Below are 8,630 nucleotides of genomic sequence, written 5' to 3'. Positions count from 1 at the left end.
TTGGAGCAAAAGCATTTTCAAGTTATGTTATTCTACTGTCTTGCTGATTCAGATCTTTATCCCAACTCTCCCCTTACCCCAAATCTGGATCACTGTATTTTAGTTGTACAAAGTAGTCTGTCACTGGATTTTGTTGCTATTTGAGTCTAAACTTAGGATCTCTGTCTCTTTACTACTGAGTGTGATACGTTGATATTTATTTCAGTTACTTACACACAGGATTAATTTCCACCATTTTATTTTATGCTTTCTATTTACCATGTATTTTCTTTGCTTCTTCCTTTTTTATTTTTTCTTCCTTTGCTGATTTGGAAATTGGATAGGTGAACTTCTCTAGCTTGTGGTTCTGTCTTCCAGAACATTAGCTTCTTAGGCTTTAGGATAATTATCAGTCTGAGTCCAGTTGAAGTTCCTGGCTTGGGAATTCCTCCAGCACCAGGTAAGGTTGTATAAATTGAGCACAGCCTCAGGGCTTGGATTTCTCGTGGAAATTTTTTTTTCATTTTTTACTTTCTAACACAGAAAGGATTTTGCTTCTCAAAGGACTCTTCTGCCAAGGTTTCTTTTCTCCGTTCCCTGTAAGCATATCCTCCAGGTGTCTTGCCTTTACAGGGGAGTCTTATTCCACCTCCCTCTAACCTCAAAGTCCATGTCCTAGCTTCTGCTCCTGTGTGTGAATTAAAGTCTGATTCTCTAGGACTTAGAGTCTAATTTGGGGTTGGATAATCATCTACATGGCCAATATAACCTCAGTTTACTGGCTAAATGCTCTGGTTTTCAGTTCCTTTTTTGTTTCTGGCAAATGAAACTTACCCTCTTTTTTTTATGAGGTGAAGTATGCATTATATTTAAATCTGCCATTTTTCCAGTTTATAAGTGGAAGGGATCCAGGTTTGTTTTTCTAGCATTGTTCCCAGAACAAGAGAACCATTGCACAAAAATTTAAAACTTCATCAAAGTATATACAGTTATTTACAAAAACAATATAAAGTGTTAATAACAATAAAATGTATAGCTTTATGTTAAATGGAAAATATGTTAATGCTTCTATGGGAAAAAAAATCCCCAAAGAATGCAAGAATTTAGGCCAAAAAAATTAATATGGCAGAAAAAATGTTTTAATATATACCTAACAAGTATTACAAATGCAAACTAAAAGACTTTTGTTTTTCAACTCACAGTGACAAAAGTTAATATAATTGATAATGATCAATATTGGTGGGTACTTTCAGAGATAGGCAGTCATACACTGTCAGCACATGTTTCAAATTAAAACTTTATCCCTTTGATCTAATGATTTAATTTATAATATTCTCTCCTAAAGATTTAACCAGATACGGATACACATAGAGCCAACATTTTGAAATAAAATGAATGTTCAAACACAGTAAATACACATTTGCTCTTTCAATGAGGGATCCTGAGGGACACATTCTATTCTCACTCCAAAGAATCTGCTTTCGTGAATAAAAGGTGGAGTTTTATTCGTCAAATGGGTACCTTGATAAAAATATTCAACATTATACATATGAACTAATTTTATTATTTGTAATATCGATCCTTTTTACTGTAATTTTATATGTAAATATTCAATAGCTGGAGTTTGGACAAGGTTATGAAAGAAAAGTGGAAAAAAGAAAATAAAAAGGGAAATTTTCATTTAGTTAGTGGAGGCGATTTCTTTACTGTTTTTTTCCTCCTTTTGACCTTTTAGTATGGTATTAGGGATTTTAAAAAGCAGGGTGGAAGCTTTACTGTTTTGCAATCAAGACTTGATCTCATTTTGAGTAACATTATTTGAGCATAAAAGTAATGATTTTCTTTTAAACATAGGCTTTTCAAAGATTTTCTCTACACTTTAGTGTGATTTTATTACATCTAAAAGGCTATGTTTCCCCTCTGCCCCAAGAGAAACAAATTTTCCATTTTATGAAGTCAGCGGGGAGTCAGACTCAATTTATAAAAATTAACTTCACAAGGAACTTTTCCTAAGACTAAACTCTTGCCATATGAGGAAGTTACACTCTGGTAATCAAAGTCTCACTTGCAGAAACAAAAACTCTCTAGCATTAAGAAACTAGTAAAAACACAAACAAAAAAAACCCCAAAACCTGAGAAAATAATGAGTTATATTTTCCCTGAAAAAAAAGGACGCTCATCAGATTGAGCATATTTTGACGATTTAAGAAGGTGATGTTCAAATCAATGTGCAAAATTACTCTTTGGGGATCCAATAGAATATATTAAAACTTTTATATGCACTTACTTCTCATCACATCCCTTATATCAATGTCTTATGTATTTTTTCAATTTAGATAATATATTAGCATAGTACCGCATGCATATAATATGTAATTAAACATACCTACGTTGAGGATGCATGCTCAAAAATATTTTTCTGATGTGCAGTCATGATCTTAAAGTTTGAATTCCACTTCAAGATGTCTAGGAAAAAAATTAAGAAGAAACAATTTTATACAGATTTCAGTGCACTCAAAACACTATGATATATCCAAATCTTGCCATTCTGTATATTGAAAAAAGTAATATTACTTAAGAAAAACATCCTGTATTCAGAATTAATTTTTCAGGCTAGTTAATTTTGTTTAATGTCTTCTATTTTCTAATTCTCTATTGTGATGTTTTGTTCAGTAAAAAGACTGTGGAAGAATATTAAATAGTGATTTCACAATGTAAACAGGAATCTTAATGATTAAATGATCCTACTGGCAAGTCATTTCACCATATTTAGTGGGCTATAGCCTTTCTGAAAGCTTTAAAGAAGAAATTTTGTATTTTGCTTTAAAAATAACAATGTAAGAGGAAAGCTAAGTAACAGGTCTTTTTTTAATCGTGTAAAATAATTTTCCAGTGTTATGAATCCCTTTTAGAAGAAATTACATAGACTATTAATTCCATCTTTCATTGGTACTAAGGCACATATTCTTTTTAATCGTTTAAAATATTGAAGACGGAGTGCCTGTTATAATTTATGGCACCTTAAGATTGTTGTAGGTAGGTGGCTATTAAGATGTCATTTCTTCAGCATATGCAAACATGAAAAGTGTCAATATCAAAACTTGCAGATCGGACATCAGCACGTTGGGAGAGAACTCTAGAAAGAAGAGTGGAGTGCTTTCTAAACAATTGTTGCCTCATTAATGCTCTTGATGACTTAGTCCATGTTTGAATAATACATAGGCTTGTTGACCTCAAATTAGAAGGCAGTTCAGGGAAATCAGGCTCTGGAGGGAAGAAGCTTCAGCAACACTTCAATTAATTTGTTTTACTTTTACTTTCTTTCAAGTGCATGTCCAAGAGAGAGATAATAAAAGTATTCACTTAAGTAAGCAGAAAGGTTATTTCAATCTGTATAAAATAAAAATTCTAAATGATCAGAAAGTATTGTGTCCTTTAATTCATTGTAGATTTTCTTCCCTATCAGAACATAAAATAATGATTGTACAATCAATAGCATCTTAGTTTCGATGGAATGATATACCCACTATAACACATATGCTCTAGGTCTTCAAAGGAAAACAGACCTGGTATGTGGTCTTAATTTTTTAAACTTTCTTTTACGTTTTTTCAGCTTCAGTTAATATATGTTAATGTGAGCTTCCACATGCCGCTCCCTATGTCTCTTATTTTCAGATTTGAAAAGTAAAATAAACAGAATAGAGTAAACCATAAGACTTCCCAGCAAGAGGCAGAGATACATAATATTAAAATCAAGCAATATACACACTTACATATTGCAAACGACATCAAAAGGACACGACAAAATCTTCTGAAACTGACAATAAACCACACTATAAGTGATAACCTAAGGTATAACAGAAAAGAATTTATGAAATATTTGGAAATTAATCTCATAGAAGTGAATGTCTCCAGGTAGATAGCTATTGTTGCAGATCTTATGGGCACAAGAATTGAATATCTTCAGTTAACGCAAATAACAAACTGGAAATAATGATTTGGAGAAATCAATTCCAATAATTTTCAGCTCCCGACCTTAAGATGTTCAAGACACAACATCTTACATGATTTAAAGGCATTGGGTATGCCCCTCCAGTCATCAGCTGTCTATCCACAGTGGGCATCACCAACATATCCATCATCCCTGCACTCATAAGGTCTCTTCATGTCTATTTGAGGACCACATTCTTGGGCTGGGTCATGAAAGCTTAGGCTCTGAGCCTAGTAAGCTTGATCTTCTTCAAGCCAACCACCAGATACCTGGTGCACAGCCAAGATGCTGGGTGCCATTCTTTGCCCCTCATGTTCCTTCCAAGCTGAAGAAGGCTATTCTCTTCCTTACTCCTTTCAAGTCACTCTCTTTTAACCCCAACCCTTCTGGGACCTACAACGTTTTCCAAATAGTTTCGGCTTTTAGAAAATCCTAGAAAATCCTTACACTTACAGAGATCCTGAATTATAAAAAAGCCATGTAGCTACTTAAAAGGAAGGGAGTGCTAGCAAGATCTAAGGATGACACGCACCAAAATTATTGTGCCACATGCATCCCAGACTGTCTTAACCATCAGCCAGGGAATTCCTGGTAATGTTGGATTAATTGCAACAATAGCCAAGGAAAGGGCAGATTCCATGCATGGAATGTACTTTCTCACAGTCTACAGACCTCCTCAAACCACAGAATAAATGGCAGGACAATCATGCTTGTTATTATAGAAAGCGCTAAATCATTAGAATATTTTTAGGGAAAATTTCAGATCAAGAGTCACTTTTTTTATGCATTGTCTCAATGTGAATCCTGTCTCTTTCACTGCTAGAAGTTAAAGTCTGTACTTTGCATCATTTTAACACTATAATGTTGGAGTGAAACAACCAAGGGAAAAGAGTGCAGTGTGAGAAGGTTGTAGAGTGCCAGTTTATGAGTTTGTTTATTCTGCAGAAATTTTACTGCTGCTCAAACTGACTGCTTCTTTAGTGCCTTAAATCACACAGCATAATCTGTGGACTCAAGATCAGAACAATAAACTTCACTGAATTTACAGGCTCAGGAGAACAGAATTCAATAGGGCCTTTTATTATGACCCTATCCTGACAATGTTTTCCTGACTTTCATTGCCTCAGGAATTCATAGGAGAGATGCCAAAGCAGTATGTTGTTTTGAGTGTGGACCCTATCCCCACTGTCAATCATACCAAATATTGAAGAAAACAATTCAGATAGGAAAAGATAATATGGAGGGACCTTTAAGGTGGGTGCAGAAAATTGCTCCACTACATGTTAACAGACACATTTTGAAAAAAAGAAATGTAGAGCCATTTAATCAAAACTTTTAGTTTTCCTACTTACAGACACTTGCTGCTCAGAATTATTATTCATCACCAGGGCATTAATGGGTCATACACATAGGTGAATTATATAAAAATACAGAACATAGTATGGGGAAGGCTGGAGAATGTAATTCAGAGTGGCTTCCCTGATCGTATATGCCTATGAAAGAAAACTTTAAAAAGCTCCCTTCCCATATCTAATTATTAACTATCTATATGTATATATACACACACTATTGATTAATATTATATAAATTGTACAATATACAATAGAAATGAAAAGGAAAAATATATTAGATAAAAATAAATGCTAATATATTTCTAATAATTTCATGGTCAACGACTTTGAATTCAAAGAAACCTGAGTTTGAGTGCTACTGATACTATTTATTATCTGTATGAATCTGGGCGATTTATGTAAACTCTCTTAGCCTCATGGGATTAGCGATTAGCACATGCTATGAGCCCACAATGAGTAGTGGCTATCATGATGATGGTGATGATGATGATGATGATGATGATGATGATATTTTAGGTTATTGACTCTCAGGGATCAAAGAAATGTTGGCAGGACCAATCTAAACACAGCCACAACCACCTCACCAAGTGGTTGCCTGTCTGAGCTTGAATAACTCTATTGAAAAGGAATTCATTATTTCCCAATTCGTTTGCTTTTGGAAAAATTTACAGGTTGCGTTACAGAGTAATTATTTTGTCCTCTTCTTCATTGTAGCATTAGATGCTACAATTTAGGTTTGTGGAATTAAGGCAGGAAGCTGCTTTCAGGTTCTTTAACCCCTCTAAAATAATACAAGAGAATGCTTTAGTAAAGCTGCGTATCAATTTGCAGAGAATTGATATCTTTATTACATCAAGTGTTCCAATCCATGAACACAGCATGTCTCTCTATTTATTTAGGGTTTGTTTTTTTTTTTTTTTCATTTCTTTAAAAAGCATTTTGTAATTTATGGCATAAATGTCCTATACATATTTTATTAGATTTTCACCTAAGTCATGGTGTTTTTTGTTTCTTTGGGGATTGTTTGGTGATTAAATGGTGTTGTATTTGGGGACACCTGGGTGGCTCAGTGGTTGAGCTCAAGGTGTGGTCCCAGAGTCCTGGGGTCAACTCCTGCATCAGGCTCCCCGCAGGGAGACTGTTTCTCCCTCTGCTTCTCCCTCTTCCTGTGTCTTTTTCTCTCTGTGTGTGTTTCTCATGGATAAATAAATAAAATCTTTAATTGGCATTGTAAAAATAAATAAATAAAAAAAAAATAAAAATAAATAAAATAAAATAAAATAAAATAGCAATTGGCATTGTATTTGAATTTTGGTTTCAACATTTTAATTGCTAGAATATAGAAATAGAGTAACAGAACTAATCTACTAGTCCCAAAAGTTTTGTTGATGCAATTTCCTATGTTCCTGCTATCTGCAAATGGAGACAGTTTTATTTTTTTCTTTCCAATATTCATGCCATTTGTTTTCTTTCTTGCTTTATTGCACTGTCTAGAACTTCCAGTATTATGTGGGATAGCAGTGGTAAGAGGAGATATTTATGCCTTTTATTTCTGATATTGGGGGGAAAACATTCAGTCTTTCATTATAAACTATTATCTTAGCTATAAGATATTTTGTGGCTAGGTTTTCAAGTTCAAGAAGTTGACCTCTATTCCTAGTTTTCTAAGAGTTTTTTTTTATCATGAATAAGTGTTGAATTTTGTCAAATGTTCTTTCTGCATCAACTGATAAGGTCATGATATTTTTCTTCTTTGGCCTATTAATATGGTGGATTTCATTATTTTAGAATATTTAAATAACCTCATATCCCTAGAATAAAATAGACTTTGTGATGGTATATAATTTTTTTAGAAACTGCTGTATTATATTTCTAATGTTTTGTTAAGGGCTTTGCATCCTTTTTCATAAGGGACCTTGACCTGCAGTTTCTTTATTGTATGTGGTATTATCTGTTTTGATATATTATTTTGGTCTCATAAGGTGAATTAGAGAATGTTCATTTTCTTCTGGAAAATATTGTATATAATTGATATTATTTTTTGAACATTTGATAAAACATTGTAATGAAACTGTCTGAGCTTGGAAATTTGGTGGTGGTAGTGGTCTTTTCCTACGTACAAATTTGATTTCCATAATAATTATAGAGCTATTCAAATTATCTATTTCATACAGAATAAAGTATAGTAGTTTCTGCTTTTCAAGGACTTGATCCACTCTATCAAAGTTGTTAAATTGATGCATATAGAGATATTCATACATGTTCATAGTATTTCCTTACTATTCTTTTCATGTCTTCTCTATAATGACATTCCGTATTTTGTTCTTGATAGTGGCACTTTGTGCCATCTTTTTTTTTTTAAGATTTTATTTATTTATTCATGAGAGACACATAGAGAGAGAGACAGTGGTAGAAACACAGGCAGAGGTAGAAGCAGGCTCCATGCAGGGTGCCCGATGTGGGACTCGATCCCGGGTCTCCAGGATCACACCCTGGATGGAAGGCAAGTGCTAAACCGTTGAGCCACCCAGGGATCCCCTCTCTTTTTTTTTTCCAGTCTTTTCTAGTCATTTCACTTTCATTCAGTCCAGTATATATTTTTTATTTCCTAGGGCCTTTTGACTCATGGATTATTACACAGTGTGTTGTTTAGTTTGCAAGTGTTTGGATATTTTCCTATTATCTTCCTGTAATTGATTTCAAGTTTAATTCCACTGTGATCAAAGAACACATTTTATATGTTTCAACTGTTTCAAATTTGTTGATGGTTGTTTTATGGCCCAGGATATGGTCTGTCTTAGTCTATCTTGGTATATGTCCTATAAGAATTTGAAAAAACTATATATTCTGTTGTTGTTGGGTAGAGTATTCTATAAATATCAGTTAGACCCTGTTGGATGAGGCTGGTGCTGAGACTGGGACTATTAATTTGCTAGGGCTGGCACAACAAAATACCTCATGGTCAAGAGGAGCCTAAGGAGAATTAACAACTACATGTAGTGTGTTATCTTGGATGGCATCCTGAAACACAAAGCACATTAGGTAAAACTAATTTTATTTATTTATTTTATTTATTTTATTTATTTATTCATGAGACACACATAGAGAGAGAGAGACAGAGGTAGAAACACAGGCAGAGGTAGAAGCAGGCTCCATGCAGGGTGCCCGATGTGGGACTCGATCCCGGGTCTCCAGGATCACGTCCTGGACCGAAGGCAGGTGCTAAACTGCTGAGCCACCCAGGGATCCTCAATGTTATTTTTTTTAATACAACTCTTTATTTCAGAACAGTTTTATATTTACAGAAC

Source organism: Vulpes vulpes, chromosome 4 (assembly GCF_048418805.1).
Source record: "Vulpes vulpes isolate BD-2025 chromosome 4, VulVul3, whole genome shotgun sequence".
NCBI lineage: Eukaryota > Metazoa > Chordata > Mammalia > Carnivora > Canidae > Vulpes > Vulpes vulpes.
This window is presented reverse-complemented; position numbering follows the sequence as displayed.